This window comes from Danio aesculapii, chromosome 1 (assembly GCF_903798145.1).
Source record: "Danio aesculapii chromosome 1, fDanAes4.1, whole genome shotgun sequence".
Taxonomy (NCBI): Eukaryota; Metazoa; Chordata; class Actinopteri; order Cypriniformes; family Danionidae; genus Danio; species Danio aesculapii.
Window position 1 is genome coordinate 5,860,216 of NC_079435.1, and position 17,708 is coordinate 5,877,923.

At 38.2% G+C, this 17,708-nt stretch overlaps 1 long non-coding RNA gene across 1 annotated transcript in view; it reads left to right on the forward strand.

The window, feature by feature from the left end:
• Positions 1-16,601: 16,601 nt before the first annotated feature.
• LOC130232116 (uncharacterized) overlaps positions 16,602-17,708 on the forward strand; it is a 5,849-nt gene continuing 4,742 nt past the window's right edge. Inside the window, exon 1 of the long non-coding RNA XR_008838090.1 lies at positions 16,602-16,756. This is a non-coding gene — a long non-coding RNA (uncharacterized LOC130232116). The remainder of the gene's footprint in view (positions 16,757-17,708) is intronic.

A 17,708-nucleotide genomic window follows, 5' to 3' on the forward strand; every position in this document is an offset into this window, starting at 1 on the left:
AATTCAAATGAATCATTGACTTCTGCTGTCTTCATTAGTTTCAAAAACACAGATTTTTTTTTTACAATTTAAAATCTTTGGAGATCTTTTCTGCTGGAGATACTGCTGTCCTAAAAAACAAACAAAAAATGTAAATAAGAAACCTTACTCATACCTTAGGAACGGTATAGCAGAAAATTTTAACGGTTTTAAAACCTTGACTTTTCCAAACCGCGGTATACCTTGAACACGGTATGCTCCCATGCCTACTACACACTTTATACACTTTTCTCAGACAGGGCGTTAACATTTTCACACTTTTCTCTCTTGTTTAAACACTCTCAAAGTTCAAATCATCGTAGAACAATAAGTCCAGTATTATAGAATGAAACCAAAGATTAAAACCTGTTATCAGGCCCAAACATTCATCACTGTTAGCAAAAGATTCATAAAGCTTTTTAGCTTTTGTGCGTATAATGTTGGCATCCAGCGTAATGATCGTTTTCCTGCAGTCACTGATCCACAAAACTAGCAGACTCCATCCTTAAGGGGGTCGCACACCGGATGCAATGCGCACATGACAGTCGGAAGTAACACACCGGACATGTTATTTAAAATGAAATATTTCAGACAGAGCTCTGTGGCGTGGCAGAAATATGAACAGTGTCCTGAGTCGTAGCTGGGCACTGCAGACAGCCGCTAGCTTGCAGCTCCGATGCGTACCTTGATAGTAACCTGTGTTTACAATTCTAAATTGCATGGTGCGGACAGTTACAACCTTTTTTGCATCCATGTTGGAACTCACACTGCTAGCAGTGAAGATTTAGGTTAATTTGGCAAGCTGCATTCTGTACTGTACTGAGATTCATTGACAATGGTCTCGCTGATGTCCTTTGAAGACCATAGCAGCCTTGTGAAAAAGGACCATTGGTATTATTGGTTAGTTGTTGTGTTACCATAGCAACACTAGAATCACCACAACAGATTACTTTACTATAGTATGCTTCAAAAACACAATAGAATTTACTATATTTTTCATGTGGATGTTATTTACTACATGATACATTATCTATTTGTATTTTCCATCCCTAGGGTATAGCATCACATCCTGTCCAATCTGTGAACGTTATTGCAACAAACCCTGTTAACATGCCGCGGCTGATGTCAGCGGAAAATGATAGTGTTATCGTGACAGGGTAAAAACATCCTCCTCTTTGTCAGCGACCACTGAAATCATCTTTTCAGTCCGCTGAAGATTTCTTCACTATTACACACCGCACGTCAGTCCAGAAGTGAAGCGTATCCTCCGTCTCTGGCAGACACCAGGCAGAGGGAGATCCTTCTTATCTGACACACACACACACACACACACACACACACACACACACACACACACACACACACACACACACACACACACACACACTCCACTGTTTCAATATTTCCCTTTCCAGTTTCACTCCCGCTTCCCGCTAGTTCAGGAGCCGCAGGTCTCAGACAGCAGCTGTTAATGTTGGACAGAAATCAGGATCACTCGGACATGAGGAAAGATGAAGAAATGATGAAAAGAAAAGCCATGAACATCTCCTGCTATACATCTTCCCTTTAGTTTGACTATCTATCTATCTATCTATCTATCTGTCTGTCTGTCTGTCTGTCTGTCTGTCTGTCTGTCTGTCTGTCTGTCTGTCTGTCTGTCTATCTATCTATCTATCTATCTATCTATCTATCTATCTATCTTTCTGTCTGTCCATCATTCTATCCGTTCTTTTATGCTTCTGTCTATCATACTATCCTTCTGTCTGTCCTTACACCCATTGTTCAATCCATTGCTCATCCATCTGTCATTCTATCAGTTGTTCATATGTCAGTCTGCCATTCTATCCATTGTTCTATCCATCCATCCGTCCGTCGTTCGTCTGTACGTCGTTCTATCCAACTGTCATTCTATCTGTTCTTTTATGCATCTGTCTATCATGTTATCGTTCCATCCATTGTTCTGTCCCTAATTTCGTCCATCGTTCTATCTATCATTTTATCTGTCTGTCTATCATACTAGCCTTCTTTCCATCCTTCCACCCGTCATTCTATCCATTGTTCATCCATCTATCATTCTATCCATTGTTCATCTGTTTGTTTGCCATTCTATCCATTGTTCTATCCATCCATCCGTCATTCATCTGTATGCCATTCTATCTGTTCTTTTATGCATCTGTCTATCATACTGTAACCCTTATTTCTGGCTGTTCTCACCCCAGTCTCTCCAACGTGGGTTTCATAAATGAACGCGGGTTACCAGAGTGATAATTCGTTTATTCTTTAGTCTGGAGCATCGACTTAACATTCACAAACAGCATTACAACAGCCTTGCGTCTCCCGAACTTTTCTCCACTCCTTTTTTTCTCTCCCTCCTGCTTTCCGGTTTACCTCCCTTAAAGGAGCCAAGCACAACAATAACTTTCTTTACTAATACATATTAAACCTTGTATCAGACATATCAAAAGTAAATAGAAAATCTTTCTAAATAAATTCCATAACATTTTTACATTTAATTATTAATTAACAAAATATATAAGGTTACAATACTATCATTCCATCCATTGTTCTGTCCGCAATTCCGTCATTCTATGCATTGTTCATCTGTCTGTCATTCATCCATCGTTCTGTCCATCCATCTGTCGATCTATCCAGTTTTATCCATGTCTGTCGTACTATTGTTCTGTCCATCCGTCGTTATATCCATTGTTCATCCATTTGTCGTTCTATCTGTCATTTATCCATCCATCTTGTATCCGTCTGTTGTTCCATCTATCCATTGTTCCATCTGTCATTCTATCCATCATTTTATCACTTATGTTTTATCTTTCTTTCTATCGTACTATCATTCAGTCCGTTCATTGTTCTATCCATTGTTCCATCCGTCAGTCATTATCATACTATCGTTCCATCCATCTGTCTGTTCATTCTTTTAACCATTGTTTTACTGTATCTTCAATCCATCAAATCTTTCATTGTCGTTTTATGTCATTCTATCATACTATCATTTTGTCCATCTGCTGTCTGCTGTCCATCCATTCGTCTATCCATCAACATTTTATGGAATAACTACACTGTAAAACCCAGAAAGTTAAAGTAACTCAAACCATTTGAGGAAACCGATTGCAACAAACCATTTAAGTTCAAAAACTAATCCAAATGAGTACTGTGAACTTAATCCACTTGAGTAAACGAAGCAATTTGAGCACAGTAAAACCCGATAAATGAAGAGAACTTAAGCCAACTGAGTACTGTAAAACCAATGAGTTAAGGCAACTCAAACGTTTGAGGAAACCGATTGCTACAAACCATTTGAGTTAAAAAAAGCTAATCTATATGAGTACTGTGAACTTACTCCATTTAAGTTGAAGTAATGAGGTATTTAATTAACTCCATACCTTCAACACTGAGTTCAAAACTCTTTTCAAATGAGTAGAATCAACTTTCCATAAATTTTGAGTAAACTACACTCATTTCATTTGATAAAGTTGACTGTTGGGTTTTACACTGTATGTATATATGAAAACTTTAATATGCAGTTCAAATATATAAACTTTAAGAGGAAAGTTCACCCAAAACTAAAAATTGTCAACATATACTCAGCCTTCACTTGTTCCAAACCTTTGAGTTTCTTTATTCTGTTAAACACAAAAGAAGATATCTTGAAGCAAGGAAACCTGTAAGTGTTGACTTCCCTGGTATTTGTTATCGCTACAATGGAAGTTAATAGTAACAGGTTTTCAGCATTCCTCAAAATATCTTCTTTTGTGTTTAACAGAATAAAGAAACTCAGAAAGGTTTGGGACCACTCGAAAGAAAGTAAACAGTGAGTCAATTTTCAGTTTTGTGTGAACTATCCCTTTAAGTTTAAGCAATGTTTTATTGTGTCACATGTTTTTAAGCACACAGAAAGGATGAGGCGGTGAGAAAATCGTGATTTGTCAGGAAAACACTAAATCAGGACCTCATCATTTCTTTACATATACAGGCCAGTCACACACCATCTTTCACACAATCCTGAATCAGTGCTATTCATCATCAGCGGAGCGTTTTTCAGATCCTCAGTGAAGGTCAGTGTCTGTGAATCAGTGCAGATCACAATACATGTGTTTAATATCCACACACACACAAAATCAGGCCTGTGTATTGACATCCACTCCGTTTATTCCCAGGCAGAGCTGCATAAAAACATGAAGGACGGCCAGCGTTGGAGGAAAACCATTTATTTTTGTAGTCTGTTTCGCTTCATTACGTCCACACCACAGTGTTTATGGGAGACTCGGCGAAACCGCAGATCTCACGGACTGAACACATTTAGTCCCGGCAGCGTTTTTACATCTAGCGGAGGCATATTTTAACTCTCAGTAGAGATCTTGATCAAGTCCACATGACTGGAATGTACACCAGTGTCATTCTGTATTATAATCAATCCTTACCTTTTTTGGGTTTGCAGCGCAGACGGGCTATAAGCGTATACAAGACTTTATGTTTCAGCTTTTCTGATGCTCTAGAGAAAGAGGGAAGTTTTGAACCTAATTGAGGTTTATGTGGTGGTTTGAGAGATGTCGGAAAACAGAGCCCTTTCTCACACACACACACAGACAAACACACACTCATTTGTTTGTCTCTACTTGGACTTTTTGTGGTTTCATATTCACTTCTCAATGGATTCTAATCAGCACTGATGACCCAAATCCCAAAATACGCCTCATTTATTGATGATTTATACATTATTTAATCAGCCTTGAGTCTTTGTTCGTTTTTATGTTGATGTTTTTGCTTCAATCAAGAATAAATACATGCAAACGGGTTAGGAAAATCACACTTAATTCAAAGGGAAAACAGAACATTCCTGTTACTCCATTGGTAGTAATTATAATACATGTTTTCAGAACACAAGACTTGATTTATTTTGCTTCTCATTAACGTATCTTGATTTAAGAATGATGTTTGTACTAGAAAATGACCAAAATACCTTGCTTTTTATTTGTTTTTCAGTACTAGATATGCAACGGTTATAGATTTTGGTTGTATGATTATAGTCTAAGGTTTCACAGTTATTATGCATTCATTCATTTTAAGACACCACTAGTTTAGAAAATCACATGAAAACTCCTTATCATTTAAAGTGTTATTTATTGCTGCTCAGTAACTAAATACAGCACAAAATAATAATGATATACAAACAATAGTCCATTTCTCTTTGGACATAAAAGTAAGTGAAAAAAGGTTTTTGACACACAGTTGAAGTCAGAATTAATCGTATGAATTAATTAAATATTTCCCAAGTGATGTTTAACAGAGCAAGAAATTTTCACAGTATGTGTGATAATATTTTTTCTTCTGGAGAAAGCCTTATTTGTTTTATTTTGGCTAGAATAAAAGCAGTTTTTAATTTATTAAAAACCATTTAAGTTCAAAATTATTAGCCCCTTTAAGCTTTTTTTTTCGATAGTCTACAGAACAAACCATCATTATACATTTGCCTAATTACACTAACCCCCCTAATTAACCTAGTTAAGCCTTTAAATGTCACTTTAAGCTGTATAGAAGTGTCTTGAAAAATATCTAGTCTAATATTATTTACTGTCATCATGGTAAAGATAAAATAAATCAGTTATTAGAAATGAGTTATGTGTGGGAGGGGGGCTAATAATTCTGACTTCAACTGTAAGTTATAATTTTACACTAAAAAGAAACGACAAAATAATGAATAAATAAATAAAAATAAAATCTGTATTATTTGTCTAATGTAAATCTAAGCTACATATTAGCTAAGTATTTCTCTTTTAAAGAGAACAAATGTAGTCAAAGACTGCTGAACCTCTGTCTTTTGATCAACAAAATTGTTTGGTATATTCCTTTTCACTGTAAAACCCAAAAAGTTAAAGTAACTCAAACCATTTGAGGAAACCGATTGCAACAAACCATTTAGGTTCAAAAACTAATCCAAATGAGTACTGTGAACTTAATCCATTTGAGCAAACACAGCAATTTGAGCACAGTAAAACCCAATAAATGAAGAGAACTCGAACCAACTGAGTACTGTAAAACCCAATAAATAAAGACACCCAATAAGTTAAGGCAACTCAAACTGTTTGAGAAAACTGATTGCTACAAACCATTTGAGTTACAAAACTAATCTATGTGAGTACTGTGAACTTCATTTAAGTTGAAGTAATTAGGTATTTAATTACCTTCAACGCTGAGTTCAAAACTCTTTCAATTGAGTAGAATTAGCTTGCAGTAAATTTTGAGTTCACCACACTCATTTCATTTGATAAAGTTGACTTTTGGGTTTTACAGTGTAAGTATTTCCCTTTTGATGAGAACAAATGTTGTCAAAGACTGCTGAACCTCTGTCTTTTGATCAACTATATTACAAAATTGTTTGGTATTTTCATTTTGTTTGTTTTTTAATTTTTTTTATTATTTTTGGGCCAGATTAGAAATGTTAGACCCTTTTCACATTTCCAGGTATCTCAGTAGCCGAAGACGTCATAGTTGGGTAAACTTAGAGGGCAGTGAATTAACATTTTACATTTACATTTAGTCATTTAGCAGACGCTTTTATCCAAAGCGACTTTGGAAAATTAAGGAGTACAACAAATAATTTTTTTACAATAATATTTGCTGAAAAAATAAGAGAAAACTAGGACACACAAAAGACACAATATGTGAACGGCCCTTATGTGCGGTGTAAAAGAGATGTCAGTTGATTACCTCAGCCATAGTTAATCTAGTGTGTGTGCGTATTAGCCTCGATGTACAAGCTTTTAACTTTGAACTAGCGCACAGTTGGCATAACTTTGTTTAGTTGCAGCAGTTTTGTTCCGTGAAGAAGCGCGGTGTTGAGAAATCTTTACGAATAATTAATCGTGACAAATTAAAGCATGGTTAATAGTAAAAATCAGTTAATCGTTGCATCCCTATTCAGCTTGTTCTGAATTAAAAACAAATCTTATTAATCATCATTGCCTGCATTTTAAAAACTGTATTAAAAGTTGTAAGAAACAATGAAAGAAAGATTAAGCATATGCTATTTCTACCTTCTTTTAACACATTCTTATCATTATTTAAGGTGAAACTACATTTACATATATTAGCATAGCACTTTTTGCCAATTTTTTGGATTTTGCTATTCATGCATTGGTTTATTTATTGGTTTAATATTGCATGATGGAATTATGAATTATGCATATTTACATCATGCATACACAGTTTTATTATACTTTTGAATGCTATCATGGGACATCGATGATGAAAAGTTTTGAAGAAATGACTGTCATTGACATTAAGTTTGGAGTGATGTATTTCCTGCACTGTAAACAAAATCTGTTATTTTACATATTGAATTTTTTTCCGGCAGCTAGGTTGTCAAAAAAAAAACCCCGTAAAATAACGGCCATTAAATTACAAACATTTACCGTATTACTGTGTTACTTAAATTAAAACTTCCAGTAAATTTATGTAAGTTATTGTCTGTTATTTTACAGTAAATGTCTGTAATTTAACAGACGTTATTTTACGTTTTTTTTACTGCACCCCAGCTGCCGGAAATAAAACGTAAAACGTAAAATAACAGATTTTTTTTTTTACAGTGTGGATTTGATAATACTAATACTTTTAACAGACTTATATATGTAAAATAATTATATATATATATATATATAAAATATTTGTTATACAATATAAAAAATTGTACAAAAGCACGCACATCCCTCTTAACTGGGTGCTCAGCCAAAAAACGCAAAAGGTGGAAATGAAATATTCATTAAAGGCAGCAACACCAAAGCTCCAAAAAATACTAATTTATTAAATTAAAAAGGCTGACACAAAGCGTGCGTAACGTTTCGAGCCCCACGGCTCTTCATCAGACAGTCTTCATGACAATCAGGTGCTCCTTTTTGTACACTTCTGGATCACATGATATCCTCTCGCATATACACATACTGTACATACATATGTATGCATACATACATACACAATCATTCACGATTCTACAACTTAGATATTTCAAGTGAAAATACAAAAATAAATCATAATAAAAATTATAAAATAGAAAGAAAAGAATGTACCAGGATACAACAAAATGTACAACAAAATATAGCCAAAAACCTTTTACCCAAACACCTAATTAAACATTAAAAAATGTATTAAAGAAAAGGAGGAATGTCAAACACCTCGTTTAACTTTTGGAGACAATGAATCTAAAGTGAAAATCCAAAAGGCTTCACGTTGTACCAGCCTTTTATTAAGATCACCCCCCGACATGGACACTTCACAACTTCACTCCTTATATATTGTAGAGTGGAGACAGAATGTCTCATAACCAGGGGCGTAGCGGACAGTTTAAAAGAGGGGGAGACATCTGTATGAGATCATACATTCATATAATTATTAATCACCTGTTTCTAAATAGTCTTTCTCTAAAAGTGAGGGGGACGTATCCCCCCCACCGGTTGCTACACCCCTGCTCATAACTGAGAAGTGTTGCGCAACAGGACTTTAAGGAGCATGGTGTCGAATAGCGCATCAATGTTCAGAAATACGAATTTTTAAAGGCCTATACGCCTTACCTACATAACATATTTATTATACAATATATAAGTCTCAAACCACTCAAAATCAATGAAAGTCACTTTGTTATACTGCAGAGTTGAATTTTTCACTTTAAAAGTCAACAGAGCAGACTAAAAGGGCACCTATGGTAAAAAATCTACTTTTCAAGCTGTTTGGACAGACATGTGTGTAGGTATAGAGTATAGACTGTCATATTGGGGTGATATAAGCACACCCAGTGCTTTTTTTTCAATTTAACAACATAAAAAACGGTGGACCAATTGGAGCGGTTTTCAAACCGACCTCAACTTTACGTAGGAGTGCGGTCCCCCCACCCACCAATATTGATTGACAGGCGCGTCATCATATCCTCAGTTTGTTGATTCACGTCCGCCATTTTCAGCGTGAGTGGAAGCGATATCACTAAAGGAACACGCTAGCTCTATTTTTAGATGCAAGGCTCATTGGGCTCAACACAAGATCAATATTCTCCACATTATCGCTCTAATCGGAATTATTGGTTGTATCTTTAGGTAGGTTTGCAAACATGTGTACTTCTCATTGAGTCTACCTTATACTTCAGCCGTTTGCATTTCTCGCGATCCCAGAAGCTCCCTGTGATCTTAACTAGCATGCGTTTTAGAATTCTAAACATAGGTTTCTATCAGGGTACACTCAAGTCGACGGCTGGGCGCCGTGGACCGCTGCAGAAACCTATGTTTACAATTCAAAAATGCGTGGCGCGACGATTCGGGACACTTCATGCTTCTGCCGCGCCACAGAGTGTCTGGTGTGCCGTGTCGCGGCTTCGAGCAGCGCATCTGGTGCCTCAGTCAAAGTAAATTCAGTGTGCGTGGTTATTAGTTTCTGTGTACAAGCTCAGCACTTGAAACTAGCACACAGTTGGCTGTAAAACTGTACAAAGACACAAATGATTTTGTACTCTCTGCTTGGTCTGTGTCCGAGTCATACATGCACGACTGAATGTGGATCCTCTCACTCCTGCTCCTCTCAGTCTGCCTGTCAGAGCGGGTGAGCTCATGGCCCCGCCCCCTTGTTACGTTGGGCGGGAACCCGAAACTAATTTACATGTGAAGCAACACACCCCTAAATCAGCGAGCTGTGGACACGCCCCCAACATGACACTTTGTAACACATTATAATAAAAAAATCTGAATTGTGTTTTAAACTGAACCTAAACTGGCACACTCAGAAGAACCATAATATTAATATTAAATCATAAAAAAGAGGTAAACTATGTGCCCTTTAAAGGACTCATTATACAATTCGTAACCATAAATAAGCAAAAAATGTGAATCCTGAAATCCAGAAACTATTAACAAACATCATGTTGCTATTAATTTGCATGTTGCTCACATGTTGAACGTTTTGAGGAACTGCAGGCAGATAAGAATTTGTGTAGTTTACATTGTCATGGCTTGAAAAGATATAGCAAAACGTCAAGAAGATACAGTAGCCTGAAAAATCTTAAGAGGAGATACATTTAGATGAAATAAACAGAGGGGCGGCATAGTGACTTAGTGTTTAGGACTGTCGACTCACAGCAAGAAGGTCGCTGGTTCGAGTCCTGGCTGGGTCAGTTGGCATTTCTATGTGGAGTTTACATGTTCTCCCCGTATTATTGTGAGTTTCCTCTGGGTGCTCCGGTTTCCCCCAGTCCAAACACATGTGCTATTGTAAACTAAATTGGTTGTAGTGTATGTTAATGAGTGTGTATGGGTGCTTCCCAGTACTGGGTTGTGGCTGGAAGGGCATGCACTTATGTACTTGTGTATATGCTGGAATAGTTGGTGGTTCATTCCACTGTGGCGACCTCTAAAATAGAGACTAAGCCAAAGGAAAATGAATGAATGAAATATACAGATCTGCACGATGGCTTTCTCAAGCTAACATAATCAGAGTAGTTGACCTCAGCTGAGCTTTAATATTGCATGATGGAATTATGAATTATGCATATTAACATGATGCTGAATCTCATGGATTTGTTTCTGTTCTGATCTCATTTTTGACATCAGCAATAGCCTAATGTCGACAGCATGCATTAAAGAAAGAAATAAAATATGCACTCAAGTTCAGAAAGAGTTGCTTTAAGATAAGCAATCCATGCAAGTTTGTAGGCAGTGTGTTTGCAGCCAGTCAGAGCACGACTACATCAAAGCCACTGCAGGAACGCTCACGATTTGTGTGACGCACAGAACAAACCCCAGCAGATTGCAGCGTCACCATAAAAGAAGTCCTGGAAATGAGCACTAATGATCGGTCATCTGTGCATCTAAAATGGGAAATGGAGGAGAATTATGCTGCGTTGCTGAAACTTATTATTATTACGAGATCTCTTCTTCCAGGGAGATAAAATGCCAGCATAAAAGGTTTCGCATTAAAACAGACATAAACAGTGTTGGATTTAGGCATGGGCAATATGGGTGATCGCCCAGGGCAGCCTGGAGACACCCACGCCCTTCACCCACTCTTCACTTTTGTCCACGACACCTCTCGACGGCCAAGCTCTTTACTTGCGTGAGGGCAGCATGAGCACTGTGGTCGTTGTTTGCCTAAAGCGCCAGTTTTGATTTGTCAATTAGCATGTAGAGAGTTGCCAGTTCAATCCCAGCTACTGTAGGAGCGGGTTGGGTGGTGTAGGAGCGGCGGGGGTTGGTGCCTTGACCTAGATGGGAGTGACGTTTAGGCGGGTATGTGTAACAGAGGCCAGCTAGTGAAGTGCACCTCTATAAGGTGCTCTAGTGACAGACGCCATGGTCATTAGCCTCCTTGTTATGCTACGTTCACACCAGACGCGGATGAAGCGTCAAGCGCAAGTGATTAACATGTTAAGTCAATGCAAAGATGCAAATGGACACCCTGCGGGGCGTTTCGCTTGAATGATGCTATTGAATGGAACGGCACAGCTTGAGTGTTTTGCGCGTTTGATTTGCTTAACGTGCGTATTGCGTATTTTGCGTGAATCTCTCGAAGTGGAAAATCTGAACTTCAGTGGACATTCGCGCTGAATTAACCAATCATGAGCTTGCTCTTGTAGGGTAGTGATCATGACATAGTGCCTGCTGTTGGTGTCCCCATGGGAAATCCGCCTGCTGACACCAAATGGGCTCGGTCAGTCCGAAGCACTGCTGAAAGCCTCCATCGTCCAGGTATAATTTCTGGAGGAGTTGATGAACTCAAAGCTGGTGCACCTCTGAAAGGATCTAGTGGACTCATGCATGGCGCCGAACGAATCTACGTGGTTTTTCAGCCTTCCTAAAGCACAGCTACTCTCTCATTAAAATCCATGTTAGCCATTTAGCAACGAAGCTAGATTCACCGGGCACATCTATTGTGAAGTGAATTTGACGTGCGAATGAAGCGAGTAAACTCAATGTTAACGCCTCTATTTACACACAAATTTCTTCACACATGTCGTGTCTGATGTGAACACAGCATTAGAGCAACCTGCTCCCAAGCGGACGGCAGCTTGGGTGGTGTGGGACCAACGGGGTTTGCATTAAGGAAGAAAAAAATATAGTCTCCAAAGAATAACGTTATGTACTAGATACATGTGGTTATTTAGAAAAAGGGAAGATTAAAATGGTCTTTGGATTCAAAAATGGTTTGATTCTTTTAGGGATAGTATTCACACTCACTTTGAGAGTAAAAAAAAACACATGCAGACATAACAAAATAAAGTCCCCTAACTAAACATTGAAGTCTTAAGCAATGAAAACTGAATGTTATTTACAACACTATTATCTTTAATCCATTGAGCGTGTTCATGACAGCCTTGGAACAGGTGCAAAATATAATATCACTTCATTATTGTCAGATTTGCATATTCCTTATTGTGTCGATTTGTGATTTTTCTATTAATGTGAAACACCTGCCTGAAATATTCACTTAGAAGTCTGCTTAATTGCGGTTTGTTTTGCGACAGAGGAAGTGGAACTAATCCGACTTTGATTTGCATGTCAAGGTGCACGGAGAACAAAGAAGAAGAAGAAGTGGAAGAACAATTTCACCACAAGGAAATGATAATGACAGAAGAGAGGGAACAATCATTCAAAAAAAAAAAGTAATATCTCTGGTTTCTCACCTTTGTTGACTCTGATTTCTCGTCTTTTCTCATGTAAATCATTAAGGGTGCGGGTCAGTTGGTGTTTAGCACACTACAATCAAACCCATTTACATTTTAATGAGAACGCAGAGAAAAGAGGAAGAAAAGCAAACTGATTGACCGCTTTATAGGAAGAGGAAAAGAAAGAGCAAATGAGCAGGAAAATGGCGGTGGGAGGAAATGAAAGACAAGAGAGGAAATGAGAGAGTTTGAGGATGAAAGTAAAATGAGGTGAGGAGACGATGAAATGGACATTTACAGACTCAATTATTCGGCCTCCTGCGAAATTTAAATTCTTTTCTCCATTATTTCTAATGAAGTAACCTATTTTTGAACTTAGTTTCTAAAAACTAATTTCTTTTGCCTTTGCCATGATGGCAGTTCTTAATATTTCACTGGATATTTTAGATACTAGAATTGCAACACATAGAAAAGATATTTTAGATATTAGAATTCCGTACAATTTAGTACGATTTGCTCATCCCCCAATTAAGCTGCGGTCACACTGGGCTTTTCTTCCCATAGACTTCCATTCATACGCACGCGAATGCGTCAGACCAGAAACGCAGGGTCATGCGTTAAGTTTCGCAGTTCGCTGCGGTGCAAAGTTCAAGCTTGGTGAACTCTGACCTGCGAAACCGCATCACTTGACTGCGTGAGACCAATCGAGGATCAAAACAGGACCTCTCTGAACAGAAATTTAAAACATAGAGCAATCGCTTGCTTTTTTTAATGTCTAATCATCTTGTTTAATCCTGCCCCTTTTCGCAGCACCGCACGACAGAATTTCGCACACACAAAGCCCAGTGTGACCGCAGCTTTACAGTTGGGTTTAGGGGTGGGGTTGGCTGCCACGCCTCCTTTTTAAAATCGTACATTTTCATATGACTGAACATTCGAATTCCTACGAATTAGCCACTAAACTGACAAAACGTGAAATAGTTACGTTTTCTCGTGAGTTCAGGCTAAATTTTCAGATTAAAGTGCAATTTGTAGGCTTAACTAGATTAATTAGGTTAAGTTATAGTAATTAGGCAAGTAATCTGGCAACAGTGGCCACATATTTTATCTTATGAACTGCCTAGCAACCTGCCTAGCAGTTACAAATTTCAATCTGTAGCTGCGTCCCAAATGGTACACTATGCATTATGTACTTATGCACTTACACACCCAACAGCATAGTAAATGTATGTAGTGTTGTCCCAAATCGAACACTAATGTTTTTTTTTACTAAGCGGAAAATCAAACCGTTTCCCTGATGACGTTTGACGATTGCCAAGTTACTGAAATAAATGACCAAAGTACCAAATAATACCTGCCATGAGTATAACCGCATTCACCACCGGGAGGTGCTATAATCATAGGAGAATTTTGCTTTCACAATCCAAAATAAATAAAGTTAGTCGACATGTGCACCCCTACTGCTACGTGAGCAAAACTGCAGTCGTTGAGTGCGTAAAGTTTCCATCATTCCACACTTCATTTTACCGGTTGAATGAGTGCATCATCCGGGTAATTAAAGTGCACTTACTATTTGTAAAGTTTTCAGTGTGAATGCACTACTTGCACTATTTATACTACAAAATGGCGTAGAATAGTGCATAAGTATGCGATTTAGGACGCACCTTATGTCTACTCATATAGAGTAGCTCTTTCCCTTTTAAAAAGCAGCCAATAGTATACATTAGTATATGTGAGGGGGCTCATGAAAGAATAAAGTTACATTCAAGAGTTCACACTTAGCTGATGATTCATCAAAAGTTTGTTTGGCATGCTGTCCCGGGAGAGAGCCCTGAGCTCAAGGGATCCTCGAGCCCGGGGCTTCCTCCCGTTTGCAGAGCGAGAGGGGAGCCTGAGCTCGGTGGATCTCAGAACTCCCCGTCTGCAGTAGCTAAGGGAACATGTGAGGAAAAAAGGGGGCTAGACAAATGCTTGATTGTTATGCATGATGCATATATTTGGATGGTGGGAGGAAACCGGAGAACCCGGGGAAAATCCATGCGGACACGGGGAGAATATACAAACTCCTCACAGAAACACCTACCGACCTGGCTGGACCAGGGCTGGCAGTGTTCTTGCTGTGGGGCTAACAGTGCTAACCACTGGGCCTCCGTGCTGCCCGATCTATAGTGAAGGAGGAGAATGGGGAGGACTTCCAAACGAAGATAAAGTGGACTGAAAACTGTGGTTATTTATAGTAGCTTATGGCTCATATGATTGGATGATACTGATTAGCTTAATATGAGACCGGCTGTGATAAATCATAAGCACGTGATCCTCTAGAAATTAGTTTATGAATAAACCCCACTTAAATCCAAGCGCACCATTGTTTTACTTGTGAAATTCCTAATAAGTTTGATGTGTCGCATGACCCTCTTCCGACTTCAAAATGGCCTCCATGGTCACCACCCATCTTGAAAAGTTTGCCCCCTCACATATACTAATGTGCCTCAAACAGGACGTTAATATCACCAACCATTCCCATTTTATTAAGGTGTATCCATATTAATTGCCTACCCTGTAGAAATGTAAGGAATTGTTAATTATTATTATTTATTAAAACTAGCGTTTAACTAGCTGCTTTGACACAATCAACACTGTAAAAGCGCTATACAAATTGAGGTGAATTGAATTGAACTACCAACTAACCCTTATAGGATTTTAGGACTGAACTGCATGAATAAACACCACTAATATTTCCTTCAGAATCACTTCATGTTTTTAAAGACGAGTTAATAAAAACACATTTGTAAACGCATTACAATGCCGCTCATGCACACTCCTCATATAGGCTGAGCATGTTTCCCATTTCTGCTTTAAAACTCATTCTGATATTTGTGTGCAGGGCCACAGCATTAGTAAAGTCATTAAAGAGGAGTGTGAGCCAAACTCTTTCGTCACACCGCTCACGTACTGCAGATTGTGCCATCCATGAAGATTGTGTAACCTGTGCTTCTCCTACAATCAAGATACGCAGTCATCTGCAGGTGTCAAGTGGACATTTTGTTCAATTTTGGACAAACTTTTTGTTAGATTAAAGAAAACAGCCCAAGAGGAAGTTTGGAGTAGCGTGATAAGCTTATAGATTGAAGATTTTAACGATTGTGGGGGTTTTAGGTTTATATTAATTTTAATAGCTCAATGTTTGGCACAGTTACAGTGGTTGTCATAGTTATTGGTTGCTAGAGTTTTGCTGTATGTGTTATGGGCTTTGCAATTCTTAGAATGTATTAAAATGTTCATATATTTATTACTATTTACCTGTAGCTTTTTTAAAGACATTGTAGTAGCAGCTAGCTCTCGGCAACACTCACATGGTTGCCCACTGAAGCTAAGCAGGGCTGCACCCGGTCAGTACCTGGATGGAAGACCACATGGGAAAGCTAGGTTGCTGCTGGAAGTGGTGTTAGTGAGACCAGCAGGGGGTGCTCAACCTGCGGTCTGTGTGGGTCTTAACGCCCCAGTATAGTGAAGGGGACTCTATATTGCTCAGTGTGCGTCGTCTATCGGATGAGACTATAAACCGAGGTCCCGACTCTCTGTGGTCATTAAAAATCCCAGGCATCCTGGCCAAATTTGCCCACTGGCGTCCGTGCATCATGGCCTCCTAACCTCCCTTTATCACTTTGTCTCACCTGTGTATGTGGTGTGCAGTCTGGCGCAATAAAGCTGCCGAGATTCCCCTAAAATGCGCTATATAAAAGTAAGGAATTATTATTATTATTAATATTTTAGAATACAGGTTTTTTTGGCCATTGACAGCAAGGACATTGATGCCTCATTTTCAACCTGTTTAATCCTTTTATGCATGGTGTCCACATTTGTGGACAGTTAAAATAACTTAAGGTTCATCAATCATGGTAATTTTCTCCAAACCACTTGAGGGCAGTGTCAGTAGACTGTCAGCAGTATTGTCACAGTGGCTACTCTCTTGCATTCCAGTTATTCTTTGCTTGATGACATCATTAATCCAAGATGGCTGACAGTGATGGCTGTGTGCTAAATGCCTCAGGCATATTTAGGAAAGACTTTTATTCAAGGACGTCAATTGAGGTAAAAAAAATATATCAGTATGTACAGTGAAGTATGATGAATATTTTAGTCATTTATAAAATAAAATTTAGGGTAAAATGTAGTTTTTATTCACCAAAAACCAACTTTCCACGTATTGTCACCTTGGAATTATAAGGTTCTATCTGTGTTCTGAATGATTTTGAGATATTGAGCTTCAAAGTTTTTGCATACCATATAGCAAACAGTCTGTGTCTAACATGTTTTTTTTTTTTATAAAAAGTCTTAAAATGTAAAGATCTTGTAAGAAAACATCCCCTAATGTAAATGACTGAATGATGTCGTGTTGGGGAGGGAGATCACAAGCATTTCTACACTGTTCTAAGCATTAGTATGCGAAGAACGGGGGCTATGGCATTTCTTTGGGAGATCAAAACAGGTTTATAAGGGCAGACCGGGGCTGGCGGGCACGCCGTTGCAAAACCACACAAATTTTCACTACTCGCCTATGTCATTTTTTTTACCCGCAAAATAAATTAAAAACCTCCCAATTGGGCGGGAAACCGCCTATTCTGGCAACACTGGTCACATTCATTTATTTATTTTTAAAATGTCCATTAATTAACTTGATTAAAACATTTTTGCAGCATAATATATTATGTTGCTAGCAGGCTTTTGCTAGTTGTTGCTAGAAGGGATACAGCTAAGGTTAGAAATTACAAGAACTATTTATATTAGCTATTAAGTTATCCATTAGTTGTATTTTATTGTCTATACCCCGACCCTAACAACCCTCCCAGTAATGTAAAAATATTGTTGTAGTGTCACAAAAATTATGCTATATTGATTAAGCAGTATCCACAGCTGTATCCTGTCTGTACATTATATCGCCTCTGTCATGTTTTAGCATTATGCTAATTTTCTGCATGTTTCAAGCATGTTACAGTTATCATGAATTATCATTTTCCCAGTGTGTTTCTTATTTTTTGAGAAT